This window comes from Saimiri boliviensis, chromosome 10 (genome assembly GCF_048565385.1).
Source record: "Saimiri boliviensis isolate mSaiBol1 chromosome 10, mSaiBol1.pri, whole genome shotgun sequence".
NCBI classification, from domain to species: domain Eukaryota; kingdom Metazoa; phylum Chordata; class Mammalia; order Primates; family Cebidae; genus Saimiri; species Saimiri boliviensis.
In genome coordinates this window covers 66814062-66829710 of record NC_133458.1, presented here as the reverse complement: position 1 = coordinate 66829710, position 15649 = coordinate 66814062, and the positions used below count along the sequence as shown (strand labels likewise).

Here is a 15649-nt window from a genome sequence, read left to right as displayed (position 1 = left end):
TTTCTTAGCACCCACTTTACCAATAATAAAGAATCCAAAGTATTGACTATTTCTCTCTATACCCACCTAAAAAGTCTTTCATCTAAGATGTAAATATTAAAAACATGTCTGTTTCTTCTGTATTTTTAAACTTCAAAAAGACTTTAGAGTCACAATATGAAATAAAAATGAAGCTAGAGTGGTTTCACATGTACAAACTAATAATCCAAGTGTATATATTCAGGATTCAAAGAAAAAGAATGCATTTATTATCTGACATTTTCTGTTCAATATTAACCATTTGCCTTGTTTTCTGTTCAATATTAACCATTTGCCTTGTTTAATTTATACCCATTGAAAGATGTTCTGACACCTTTTCCGAAACATGCTAGTTAAAACACTTTACCAGAGTTTTTCTCATCATTTCATCCAGCTCAAACCAGTTTGCACTTCGCAAGGTGGTCCACGGTACCTCAACCAACAGTTAACCTTCCTTAATCTTCATTGACTACAGAGTCCTCATGTCTAGCAGGAAATTTTTACTCAACAAATTACTACCAGAAGGGTTAAGTTTACATCTCATCAAACAATCCACCCACTTCCCACCTAAATCAGATAAAAATGGCAATACAAGCATAGTTTTAACATAACCTTGAAACTAAAATCTAAAATGCAAAGAGTAATTCATCAAAGAAACCCCCTTGATTTCACAAAGACTAATCAACTATATTCTCTTCAGCAACATTTTTTAGTAACATAATGATTTAATCTCCCTGGGTCTCAGTTTCCTCTCTGTAAAATGGGTGTAACTCAGTTCAAAAATGACCTAGGGAGACAATCCAAGATGGCCGAATAGGAACAGCTCTGGAGTGCAGTTCCCAGTGAAAACACAGAGGGTGAGTGATCACCGCATTTCCAAATGAGTTTTTACTGCCCGCAGACTAGGAGATTCCCAGGCAGAAAAGAACCAAAAGACTCCAGCATGGCTGTCTGAGCTAGAGCAGTGGGTCTCTGCATAAAAACTCAGGCAAATCTGGGTGGCCATTTCAACTGGCCCCTGAAACCCCTGGGAGACAGAGTCACCCATTCACTGGAAAAAAGGGGGCTGAAACAGGGAACCAGGTGATATTGCTTGGGGGGTCCCACCCTCACAAAGATCAGCAATCTGAAACACTCTGGAGTGAGAGTTTCACAGTAAGCACAGCTGAACACTGGAAAAGTCCAGCTTTGTGGGAGGAAGGGCATCCACCATTACCGAGGCAGTCCACCATTACTGAGGCAGTCCACCATTAGAGAGATAATCCACCATTATGGAGACAATCCACCATTACTGAGAGAGACCACCATTACTGAGGCAGTTCTAACTAAACCTCTGTAAACAAAATCACAAGGAAATTCACATGGCAGCTGGGCAGAGCCCACGGCAGCTCAGCAACACCTCTGCTGGCATAAAAACCCTAGAAGAAAACTTAAGCAAAACCATTCAGGACATAGGCATAAGGAAGGACTTCATGACTAAAACACCAAGAACATTGGCAACAAAAGCCAAAATAGACAAATGGGACATAAGTAAACTCCACAGCTTCTGTACAGCAAAAGAAACAATCATTAGAGAGAACTGGCAACCAACAGAATGGGAAAAAAATTTTGCAATCTACCCATCTGACAAAGGGCTAATATTCAGAATCTACAAAGAACTAAAACAGATTTACAAGAAAAAAACCAACCTATTCAAAAGTGGGCAAAGGATATGAACAGACATTTTTCAACAAAAGACATATATGAGGCCAAAAAACAGATGAAAAAATGCTCATCATCACTGGTTATTAGAGAAATCCAAATCAAAACCAAATTAAGATACCATTTTGAGGGAATGTGTTCCCTTTCTGGGTCCATGAAGTGGCGCGGTTTTAAAGGCAAGAACTTCCCAGCGCCATGCCCCCTGCCCGTCTCTCTCCATCCGGGAGTTTTAACAGTTTATGTTTGAATTTCGTGGGAGTGGTAAGAAACTAAGAGTCAATCACCCCAGCGTAAATTTAAAGGAACTCCTTTCACTGACCAGAGGAAATTGGGAAGGTGAGAATTTCTCCCAGAAAACCCACATTGGATTTTCAATTCTCTGGAATCCCCTCCCACATGGTGGGAAATCCCTCCAGAACTTCTCCTCTGGAATCCCCTTCCACACTCTTCGTGGAAGCCCTTCTCTTCTTCTCCTTTCATTCTCTTTTCTCTACCTAAATAAAATTACCTTTCTGCAACACTTCTTGGGCCCGATGTTTACTTTTACGAGTATATTGTATACCTGCAGTGGCCACACTACTTATTCTTTAAGAGGTTGGAGGCCAAGAACCAACAGGAGCTGTGCCTCACCAGCACTCAAGAAAAAATCCGGTTATAATTTCATGCCATTAGAATGGTGATAATTAAAAAATCTGGAGACAACAGATGCTAGAGAGGATATGGAGAAACAGGAACACTTTTACACTGTTGCTGGGAGTATAAATTAGTTCAACCATTGTGGAAGACAGTGTGGTGATTCCTCAAGGACCTAGAAATAGAAATTCCATTTGACCCAGCAATCCCATTACTGGGTATATATCCAAGGGATTATAAATCATTCTATTATAAAGACACATGCACACATTGTTCAGTGCAGCACTGTTTACAATAGCAAAGACCTGGAACCAATCCAAATACCCATCAATGACAGACAGGACAAGGAAAATGTGGCACATATATACCATGGAATACTATGCAGCCATAAAAATCGATGAGTTTGTGTCCTTTGTAGAGACATGGATGAATTTGGAAACCATCACTCCAAGCAAATTGACACAAGAACAGAAAATCAAACACCATACGTTCTCACTCATAGGCAGGTGTTGAACAATGAGAACACATGGACACAGGGAGGGGAGCATCACACTCTGGGGTCTGTTGGGGGGGACTGGGGGAGGGACAGCAGGGGATAGGGAGTTGAGGAGGGATAACATGGGGGAAAATGCCAGATATAGGTGATGGGGACGGAGGCAGCAAACCACATTGCCATGTATGTACCTATGCAACAATCCTGCATGTTCTGCACATGTACTCCAGAACCTAAAGTGCAATATATATATATATACATTTTTTTTTAATGACATAGATCTACGGCAGTAATCTTTAAGTTTCACTTTACTTTTAGGCCTTTTTTAGGAAAAACTATTCATCTACTAGAATTACTACCAAAATCAGTTGTTTCTTTGTAAGAACTTTAAGTGTTTTTCCATCTATATGCTGTACCCGTAGTAGTACCTAGATTTATTCCCTCCCTTTTCTCCCTTCTCCTGGAAGGCAACCTAGTCAAATGTTAAGCACGGATACTTTGGACACAGAGATACTAGGCTAGAATACTAGAATAAATTACCTTCTATCTGAGGAACTCTGAGCAAGTCACACCTTCAATAAATACCAATTTCCCCATTATCTATTTGCTGCATTTCCTTTTTTTCTGATGCTTTCCCCCACACAGAGGATACTCACAATCTTAGAAAACTGAGATCATACTCTATATACAATGGCTGTTGCATTGTAAAGTTTTAATTTTTATTTTACACATGTTCTGCCATAAATACAATTACTTTTCTTAATAGCAAATATTTAAATTATTCAATGAAACAAATGTAATTGTGAAAAGAGGTAAGGTTTTGAACCTGAACAAAAAGTCCACAATGAATATAATATGCCTAAATAGCTTGCCTGAAAAAAATAATCAAAATGGAGGAAAATGTGTATATCTATATATGATGCACATATATATGTGCATCGTATACACACACACACACACACACACACATCACACATATATATATATATATATATATATATATATATATATATACACACACACACACACACATATATATGATGATGATGATATAATAAGGGAACTAAAGGGAATGCTGAAGTTCATCAAAGTGAGTCATCCAAAACATCAAAGCTAGTCATCCAACTAATGTCACTTTTATGGGTTTTAATTTTTTTATCTTCTAATAACTATGTAGAAATTAGTGCACTGGGAACTGCACAATTTGCATTGTATCTTGCAAGTACATATTTATTTTTTCTTTTCATGACTAAAACATGTTTTTTGTTGCACATGTAACACATCATTTAGATAAAGTAATGCAAACCTCTTGGGGGAAGTTTTGAACTCAATTAGGGCATCTGGGGACAAGCCATATGTTACCAAGCCTTTTGCACACCTGAACCCCAATATGTAATGACCCAAGGATGCTCATTTGTAAGATTAAATAGTCTGCCTTTTAAGAGAAGAGAATCAAGCACTGCAGGACATTCTCCATCATATTCACTGGAAGACAATATAAAGAGAGCTATATAGCTGAATATTTAAAATAAATGAGCACCTATAACACAAAATACTTTGTAATTCATGCCCTGAATAACTATAACCAACACAGAATTTTATCTCATCAATCATTATCTCTTTACCTATATTTTTTAATTAACAAAAAATGTTTTCATAAAAATCAAAAGTAACCATAAGTTATTCTTACTCATTTTTCTCTGTTGTAGAATAATGCTTACTTATCCATTTCTTTGCTAGAAATTTCTGTATCACTGTTTTAGTTTTTCTTTTGGATAAATTTCTGGATTATGATTTTGATATTAATAAATACACAATTATAGGACTAAGAAGACTGTATTTTCTGAACCAAAAATCAGAAAGAATTATCTAAAACCAAGAGTTGTTCCAAAAAAATTAAGACTGCATATGATTGTACCAATATCCATCTTCAACTCCTAAAAATTCAGCAACAGATACTTTTAAAGAATGGCTCTCAATCTCTCAACTCACTTGAGGGATATGACACAACCCCAAGAATAACCCTTGCTAACTATAGCAGCAAAATTTTCAAGGTGTGTGATATTTTCACAAGGGAAGTAAAGAGGCCTGTACCAAAATCTTTAGGGAGCACTTAGAAAACTCTCACCCTCCACCTCTACCACAGCCCATCACTGCTTTATAGAACTGGTGCAATTTCCTTTTTTGAAAATCCATTAAAATAGAAAAACTAATACTCCAAGATAACTAAGTTATCCAAGAGATATATCATATGTTATAATTTCATATTTGGCACATTCCCATGGGCAAACTCTGAAATAAGCCAAATTCCTAGTACTCTAACAGAAATTCAGTCCCCTTCTTTCCCACTTACAAAATAAAAAAAAAAAAACCTCAAAAACATAATTGAAAAATTGACTTCAATATACTCATTTTTTAAGGATATTTACACACTTGAATATTTCAACTGATCCAGAGAGTTGTAATATGTTTGAAATCTGCTGGACTAGAATGGTAATTCCCAAACTCTGTAAAACATCAGAGTTATTCTAAATATCACACTTTACAAACATCTTACATAATAGTAGCCAGAGACTGAGAAAACCCAAAAGAGCACAGAAGTGTAGAATCCAGGACTCCCTGGATTCTCTGTGCAATTCCAAATGTCTTTCAAAGTATAATTTGCAAGACAGGAGATAGGTATTTTTAGTCAATGAAAGGTCAAATAAGTACTTTCCTGATGCATTTTTATCTAGGTAGAAAAGTACATATTGAAAACTTTTTTTCTACTGTATTATAACTATATGGGTCATAGAAACCTTAAAAAATTTTTTCAATACATTCCTTACTCACACACATAAGATTCTGTATCATAGAATTTATAGTAGCTATTAAAAAGCAAGAAAACTATTAATTTCATTATGAAAAAAATAATCATATAATGTTGCACTATAAAACATGCTATACTTGCAGATGATTTCAGAGTCTTATAATTTTTGCTAATTCCTGCCTTTTCCTAAAACCACTGTAAAATAATTTCCCATATCCCCAACCTAAGTTTAGGATGCTCATGGAACATTCAGGTAACAATAAAGTTACCAAGGCAAAAAAAATAAGAAGAAGAAAATTCCCAGGCTCATATGCCTAAAACAAACAACAGTTCATTTCAAAAGAGTTAATAAAATAAAACTAAAAGATGGCCAGGTATGGTGGCTTATGTCTCTAATTCTAGCAATTTGGGAGGCTAAGACTGATGGATTGCTTGAGCCCAGGAGTTCAAGACCAGCCTGAGCAATATAGTGAGACCCCCATCTTTTTTGCTATTAAAAAATAACAATAAAGGACATGAACTCATTGTTTTTGATGGCTGCATAATATTCCATGGTGTATATGTGCCACATTTTCCCTGTCCAGTCTATCATCAATGGGCATTTGGATTGGTTCCAGGTCTTTGCTATTGTAAACAGTGCTGCAATGAAGATTCGTGTGCATGTGTCCTTATGGTAGAATGATTTCACAATGCCATGTGTGTACCTATGCAACAATCTTGCATGTTCTTCACATGTACCCCAAAACCTAAAATGCAATAAAAATAAAAAATAACAATAACAATAACAATAATTTTTAAAAAGAAATTTAAGAAAACTAAAAGTTATTAAGAAAGAAAGAAAATTTAATAATAAATTGGAAAAACAGCCAGAACTTTCATTGAAAATAAAATAGATTCAGGAAAGAAAAGTGACTATTACTTCAATTATTGCCTTAAAATGATGAAAGAGCTCCTTTAAGAAACCTCTAGGATGCTGATGAATCCTAAAGAAATTAAGCTTGCAAAATCAAAAGTAAACTGCTGGTCCCAATACCCTGTAGTAATGCCTTTTATAAATTTCATGACACCAAGAATAATAAAACTTATGAGTGTTTGGGACTAGACCAGGCACAGTGGCTCATGCCTGTAATCCCAGCACTTTGAGAGGCCAAGGGTGGTAAATCACTTGAGGTCAGGAGTTAGAGACCAGCCTGACCAATATGGTGAAACCCCATCTCTATTAAAAATACAAAATTAGCTGGGCGTGGTGGTGCACATCTGTAATCCCAGCTACCTGGGAGACTGAGGCAGGAGAACGGCTTGAACACGGGAGGTGAAGGTAGCCATGAGCTGAGATCATGCCATCGCACTCCAGCCTGGGCAACAAGAGCAAAACACTGTCTCAAAAATTAAAAAAAAAAAAAAAAAAAAGAGTGTTTGGGACTAAAAAAAAAAATGAAGTGCCAACCATAGATTCCAGTCCTGAGAAAAGTCTGACCCACCTTGGCTTCACTGATTTCAATGATTGCTATGGTTTCTAATAGGAGAGGCCATCTCAATCACAACCCAGCAACATAAAGATTTATAAATCAATGGCTCAAGTTCCAATCAGAAGGAAAATAGGCATAATGTACTGCAGCTGAGCCCACTTTGCACTTGTTGAAGAAAGCAGAGTAGTTGGTCTGTACAAAAAGACCTCCTACATCAAAGGTCAGCTTTCTCTCTCTTTTTTTTTTTTTTTTTTTTTTTCTGAGACAAGAGTCTCTGTCACCCAGGCTGGTGTACAGTGGCAGGATCTCAGCTCACTGCAACTTCTGCCTCCAAGGTTCAAGTGATTCTCCTGCCTCAGCCTCCCAAGTAGCTGGGATTACAGGCACCTGCCACCATGCCCTGCTAATTTTTGTATTTTTAGTAGAGACAGTGTTTCACTATGTTGGCCAGACTGGTCTCAAACTCCTGACCTCAAGCGATCCCTTCCAAAGTGCTGGGATTGCCACCAGGTCTGGCCCAAAGGTCAGCTTTCAACAAATGAATTTGAACATGCAAATCAGAGCACTGCCTGGGAGGGAACACTAACCACTCTTACTGCAGAGACTTCCTACAGGCTATACAGTCTGCCATCAGGATGGTAGGGTGGTGATCACAACGGAAAGAGGACACTACTCATGTTTTCCATTTCTGTAACATTCTGTCTTTTGAGAATTACAAAATGAAAGTGACTAATTCTCCCAAATGTCATACATCTTGCACTTTGTGACATGTACTTCCACTCCAAATCTTTATAGCACTACCCAGACATTTGAGCCACTGTCTGGGACTAGACCTAATTACAGTAATTATGTCTACCATAATTAGGGAGATGGTAAATATGCTCAAACATTTATAAAAAGGAAAAACTGAAGCACAGAAAGTTTTAAGCATCAGAAAATTAAAACTAAATTTCCAATGAGCTAATTAAGGAGGTAGTGAGGCTCTTTTTCAGCTTTCTAAAATGTTGAATTTGAAATATAACGACTTCCTGGATTACTGGCATAATTAAAGAACAGTCTATGACTTTTTAGACCTCTTGCATGGAATAGGTTCATACCACCTAGGGCTGGCATACATGACCATAATGAAAATAAAACAAGATATAACAAGATATAGAGTAATATAAAAAAAAATTTTTTTTTGAGACAGTCTCACTCTGTCACCCAGGCTGGAGTGCAGCAGAGCGATCTCAGCTCACTGCAACCTCCGCCTCCCAAGTTCAAGCCATTCTCCTGACTCAGCCTCCTGAGTAGCTGGGATTACAGGTGCCACCACACCTAGCTAATTTTCCTATTTTTAGTAGAGACAGGGTTTCAACATGTTGGCCAGACTGGTCTTGAACTCCTGGCCTTGAGTGATCCATCTGCCTCAGCCTCTCATAGTGCTGGAATTACAGGCATGAGCCACTATGAAATCTTACTATAAGTGAGAGTGAGATGGAATCTCTGCCCAGGCCCACCCCTGTAAGATGCTGAGAGATGGTCAACCTGTAAATGCCTGTGAGGCTGAACTAGATCAAGAATCAGGCTAAGGCCTTATCCAGCCTAACATAAAAAAAGAAATCAATAAACACTTGATACATGAATCTTTGAATGGGGGGTATCATGACAAGAAAGATGTTTTGAAAAGGCTGAGTGGAGGAATAAGATGGAGCAGTGATACCAATGAAGAGTTGATTGGGCTAAAATAGGTGAAAGTGAAAAGGTTCTGAACTGAGGTGGCAGCAGCTTGAATGACAATGAAGGCACAAAAATAAAAGATAACTGTTTGATAAGAGTCAAAAGATAGGAAACAGATAGATTGTGAAAGGCCTTGAAAGATAAGCTAGGAATCTAGACTTAAACCTGAACCTTTTAAAGTAGTAAGCAGGGGAACAGCTAATTTGTATTACAGAGCCATCATTCTGTTGGTGTGGGAAGTCAGTTAAACTACTACTACAAACCGGGAGGAGAAGACGAGGCTGAACATACACATCAGCAGTGGGAATGGACATGATAGCAAGGAACAAAAACCAAGCCAACACCCGGATGTGGGGTTGGAGAAAAGGTTAGGATAGCATCAGGTTTTTAGTTTGGAAAATCATGTGGCCAGTAGAGCCAATAGCAGAGAGATGAATGAGAGAAGGTACAGGTTTGGGGAAATACAAGAATTCATAATATGTGCTGAGATCAAGGTGACTGTAAGACACAGAGGCAGAAACCTCTGACAGGCAACTGACATCTGGATGTGGAGGTTAGAATAGATAGCTGAGTCAGCCACACTGATGTCAAGTGTACACAAACCACTCAACCAGAGCACGAAAAATGACCACAGAGGACAGAAGGCTGAAGTTATAGATGAGATGGGAAAGAACTAAGCATGTTCAGAGCCTATGGTGAAAGTACCTATAAAAAGGAGAGGCGGCCGGGCGCGGTGGCTCAAGCCTGTAATCCCAGCACTTTGGGAGGCCGAGGCGGGTGGATCACGAGGTCGAGAGATCGAGACCATCCTGGTCAACATGGTGAAACCCCGTCTCTACTAAAAACACAAAAAATTAGCTGGGCATGGTGGCGCGTGCCTGTAATCCCAGCTACTCAGGAGGCTGAGGCAGGAGAATTGCCTGAACCCAGGAGGCAGAGGTTGCGGTGAGCCGAGATCGCGCCATTGCACTCCAGCCTGGGTAACAAGAGCGAAACTCCGTCTAAAAAATAAAAAATAAAAAAAATAAAAAAAATAAAGGAAAGGGGAGAAAACATAGTAAAGAAAGGAAAGAATCAATTATGTAAAGGAAGGAAAGGAAGTGAGAGAACAGGAAGAAGAACTGGCCTGAAACAAAATAAAAGAACACAACCCCCTCTGAGATTGATAGGAAAAAAGGAGGTAAGACTGGAGCAAATGAGGATACATGGGTGGGCAGGGTACTGACAGGGAGTAGACACCTAATAGTATTAAGGGCTCTAAAAAGTTGGAGGGTGTTACAGGCTGAATTGCATCTACCAAAAACTCGTATGTCGAAGTCTTAATCCCCAGTACCTCCTAAAGTGATCTTATTTTGAAAGGGGGATTGTACAGTTGTAATTAGTTAAATTAAGAGATGGTCATATTGAAGTAGGGTGAGCCCCCTAATCTAATATGACTCGTATCCTTGTAAAAAGGAGAAATTTAGATAGACAGACATGCATTAAGGGGAGACAACGTAAGGAGAGAGGCCTGGAAGGGATCTTTCTCTAACAGTCCTCTGAAGGAACTAACTCTGCTACCCTTTAATGTCAGACTTCTGGTCTCAAAAACTGTGAAACAATAAAAATTCTGTTATTTAAGCCACCCAGTTTGTGGTACTTTGCTAGGGCAGCCCTAGGAAACTAAGGCAGAGGGAAAGCCATCTACTAAAGGAGGAAAGGGTAAAGGTGGGTTGCAAGAAGACTTAATGGGAGTGAAAGAGTTCCGCAGAAAACAGGCCAGTGGCACAAGGACACCTATGTAAGATGGTCCACAGGTGCCTGAAGTTCCAGCTAAGGCTGGAAATAAATTCATTTATAGAGGAATTTCCTCAAGCAGCTCTTGGCAGCCATTAGGTAAGATAGGAAAAGACGCCAGGTCAAAATCAAGGGCTAGCAGCATACATTACAAATGAAGTACAAAGGGGTAAGGCCATTGAGAATATAGCCAGAGATTGATGTGCCTTGAGTGAACAAGAAAGGAACAGGGGAGGATGGGTTGTAGATTATGAGAACGAGATAGGACAGGCAGAGAAGAAATCATATAGAAACTGGAATCCAGCAAAGAAAAGATATAGGGAATACAGCAGCAGTGAGACAGCTAAACAGGAACGACTGTTAACGGGATTTAATGTTTTAAATCTAGGACAGTCCCAGTAAGATGCAGTTCCTGCAGAAACCAAGTAAGCATAAGGTAGGTATGAGATGAAAGTCAGGGAACTCTCATGCTAGAATGTTGTATTACAGGGTATGCATCATCTATATGGACACTGAGACATCCCCTGATGATGACAGTTAGGGTAGAGAAAAGATCAAACCAGCTTCCACCATGTGCAATAAATAGAAAAGAATGACCAGAAGTACAAACAAATCACATTTGTATCTAACCACTTGTAATAATCCATTTCACATTGCTATAAAGAAATACCTCAGGTAATTTATAAAGAGAAGAGGTTGAATTGGCTCATGGAGATGCAAGATGTACAAGAATCCTAGTGACTTCTGCTTCTAGGGAGGCCTCAGGAAGCTTCCAATCAGGCCAGTAGGCAACAGGAGAGCCAGCTTCTCACATGGCAGAAGCCAAGAGCAAGAGAGCAAAGGGGAGGTGCTACACACTTTTAAACAACTAGGTCTCAGAAGAATTCCCTCACTATCACCTACAAAATGTGCTCGGGGCACTCATAGACCAGATGTAAAATTTTAAAAATTTTTTATATGCTTTTTACACATTTTCCTAGGATTTGAAAAAAATAAAACAGCTGGAAAATGACAAAGTAAGTGTCAGCAGCCTTCTGCATCACAAACATAAAACAACGGACCAAAGCAGAGAAGAATTAGAAAACTCATACATGATCACCCATTTTTTAAAAAAACAAAGTGCTTAATTATCTGAATCATATGCCATAAACATATGAAACTTTTTACATTTCAAAGGTTTATTCTAATCGCTAAAAATTTTGTATTTCTCACCAAAGAGCCAGGCAGAACCAACACTTTGTTCTGCCAATTACCAAAGCTAAAAAACAGAGGAATGAAGCAGAACTGCATGATTTAACCTTTTAATTTACCCATGAGAATAATTCATGAATTGCTGTAGCTATCACCATTTCCAACTATTTCTATACACGTACACTTACACTTAATTAGAGCTTTTGTCTCCAACGTTCAAAAGATTTTATATGTAGTAATTTTACATTGGTGGAGATTACCTGTATTTTCTGATCTTTCATATATTAAGTATCATTAATATTCTAAAATAAATCATTACATCAAAAATAAAATTCAAAAATTCACCAGAAGTTACAGTGTAGCTATTGTTCATTACTTCAGGAAAAATGGGGCCACTCACGGGACATGGTCTGAGCATTTCTTGGGGACACAAGGGTAAAAAGACATTTGGAAAGTTCTACCATAGTTTCACAGATGTGAAGTTGATGCTTTACCCAAGACTCTTATCACAATGTCACCAAAAACATTATGTCCACTAAAAACTATGACACAAAATACTAATCTTCTTTCACCTTCAAGTTACCTTAACCATGTGTTTCTCCAATAATTATTTAGTCCCTTCATTGTGGCCAAGTACTGTGCCAAATCCTTCCAAACATCAAGAAATTGGAAGGAGAAAGGGACTGAAACTAATAAAATTTTACTTGGAGTATCTTTAGAAATGATTAGTCCATCCAAGTAAAATGTGTACATTTAGCCCACAGAACATTAAATGACTAATATTTTGGTCAGGGACCAAATACACAATGAATGAAAGGTAAAATGATCATTGGTAGAATGTCCTCTCTCCAACTATGACTAGCTTCAGCAAAATTCCCTATTGTTTGCTTATTGTAAATACCTAAAGGCCTCAATACTTAACTTCCAAACTGTTCAATATAAACACACACACACACACACACACACACACACACACACACACACACCCCAGTGCACAACAACCACAGTTCCTGAATATAATTCCAGTCTGGTTTTGAAAATTATCAGATTAGACTGAAATCACTACATTTCAGACTATGATTTAAATAAGTCTGTATTTCTTTTTCTCCTCTGTTTAAGGTCAAACAATTGACACACACTCTAGAGGAATCCTCTACACAAATCAGGGAGTAGCTACTAAACTCCAGCTCAGGCACTCTCTAGAAGAGGTCACTCCTTGAGATAAGGAACCCTCCAGCTCATAAATACTGAGTAAGGAGAGTTGCCACACCTTACTGCATACCTAAGACACTGACCCAGCCCTCAAAGTTTTAAGACTCACATCTGAATTGATTCCAATGGATTGTAGAGTTCCCCAGCTCCAGGAAAGAAAAAATGAAAAACAAGTGTTCAAGAAAATTTCTACTGTTATAATCTGAAAATAATCAGAGAAGAACTCAGTCCTGTGTATATAAGCACAGTTTGAGTGTTTTTTTCTGATGTAATAAAATTATCATTTTGATCTTTTTGAATAGTTCATAAGTGTGATGATTGGGGTTTCACCTCACGGGTAAGACGTGCCTCCCTCAAGCCTTGTTACAGGGTCAGCACATTACCTGTCTGACATAAAAAAATGTAAAAAATTGTAATCTTATGATGTTACATTGTTTAGAATCCTACATTTAGAGCTAGGAGGCAACCTGAAGATCACAATCCAACTGATTTTACAAATGAGAATGTTGAAGCTAGGGTAAGTTAAATTACCTGCCCAAATAACTAGAAAGTGGCAGATGAGAACACACATTTCCTGACACCCAATTCATCACTCTCTGTACTCCTCTACAATAGATATTTACTTATGTTCAATAGATACTTGCTGAATGCTAGCTATGTACAACATACCCAGAGATTAAAAAGTTGAATGCAATCATCCCCATATGGAATTTAAACAATGGTGGGTTTTAGATAATATTTTCAGTCTTAATATGCAAGTCATCACATGAAGCGTTATCTGAAATTTTAGAGGAATATCTGAAATTAATTCTTCTCATAGCTGTAATTCTTCATTTTTAATCCTTCCATCTATTCTGTAGCCCTTCCAACTACTGAAGGTGGATGTCAAAGTGAGAGCATCAAGGATGATGATGATGATGAAGGCAATGATGATGATAATACCAATTATGAGATATTCACTGTATGTAAGGCATTATTCTGAAAACTTTATATCCATTAGCTTATTTAATTCTCTCAAATACCTTAAAGGGAAGATACCATTACTATCCCTATTTTATAGAAGATATGAAATGAGTTAAGTCAAATGCCCAATCAGAGGGTAGCCAAATTAGGGATTATACCCGGCATGCCTTCATTACTACTATCTCCTAGCTTTTCTGGCCTTGAGTCTTTCCTTCATTAGCTGGAAATTACCTGCCCCTTCTGATTCTAAATTTCTTCATCTGTGAAATGATGGAGTGGGAAAATTATGATTTCCAATGGATCTTCCAAATTGAGCATTCTGTGATTTACTGATTTGTGATAGTTACCAATCTCTGGTGGCACAGCGGAAGGAAAGCACTTAGCAAAAGCTAAGAATGATTTTGACCCAAATTACAAACTCTAGACCTTTGACTATACAAAGATTTCAGAATAACAGACAGGGGGGCAGTTACAGGTTTGACACATCTTTAACCTTCATCTGGGCTTCAATCTCAGGTGGTTTTTTTTTTTAAACGAATCACTAACAATAGTGTTTAAGCAAGCAAAAAGGTTTTCAAAATTTCTAATGATGATTAGGAAGAGTTTGTAAAAACATGAGAAAATACAATGTTATCAGATCAAAGAAAAAAGCAGGATATAATAATTCGCTGCTTTTTTAAAACATGGGGAAAGAAGCAAGAACATTTCAACAGTTGTTATATCTGGGTAACAGGATTTATGAGATTTTTCTTTCCCCTTTTTCTTCTCTTTTTTTATGTAAGCTTAATTTGCTTCCATAATTATAGGGGAAATTTTCTTTATAAAGAGAAAAACAGTGCCAAATATTCCCACATTAATTTCTCCTGAAAAGAAAACACTCTCCTGAAAACATCTCAATATTAACACTACAGAAATTCCAGAAATACAGGTTTAGAGGAAAACTGCATTATTGCCCACTATGAAGGGACAAGAAAAGACTCCTCTATTGCTTCAAGCCTAGAAGAATTAAGTTTTTTAGAGGATGTCACAGGAATGCTGGCAGGGAAAGGTGCTTTGGAGTCCAGGGACACACAGCTTTGTAAAGCTCAGCCCAGGAAAAAGAGAACAGGTGCAGCAGATGAAGCAGCAGACCGTGACAGCCAAATGACGCTGGCCCCATCCAGAAATCCCAGCCTGGAACAGGTTCTCCCTGAGCAGACCTGCCGTGCACCATGGCCAACCACATGGCCAAGGGGACTTTCCATGAGCACAAATGCCCTTTCTTCACTGAAGCACTGCAGCAGAGGGAAGACAGGTAGCATATTTCATGGAATATGTAACTATTAAAACAAACCAAACCACCAAACCAATTTATGCTTTCATCAGGCATTAGGGTAAGCACATTGTATAGATAACACCTATGTTCCTATATAAAAACAATCTACATACACATGTGGCCCAGTGTACAACACAGATCAATGAGTGTGGCTTAGGATGATTACAATGAAACACTTCACTTTGCAGCATTTTGAAAACATTTTGTGAACATTCACTATTTCTCTGGTGATTTCCACAAAAATTCAGGAATAACTGTAATTTTAAAATCACATTTAGGATGCTATTAATTACATATGAACCTTCTGCCTTGCTTGAAAAGGATTTTATACTACTTTGTGGCAAGTAGAT

At 37.9% G+C, this 15649-nt stretch overlaps 1 protein-coding gene and 1 non-coding gene across 4 annotated transcripts in view; one reads left to right on the top strand and one right to left on the bottom strand.

Annotated features, from left to right (window-relative positions):
• Positions 1 to 15649, bottom strand: part of CDK14 (cyclin dependent kinase 14) — a 689971-nt gene that overhangs the window by 548549 nt on the left and 125773 nt on the right. The gene's annotated exons all lie outside the window — the stretch shown is intronic.
• Positions 13310 to 13414, top strand: LOC120365511 (small nucleolar RNA U13). Its single transcript, XR_005580433.2, has one exon. It is a non-coding gene; the product is annotated as a small nucleolar RNA U13 (small nucleolar RNA).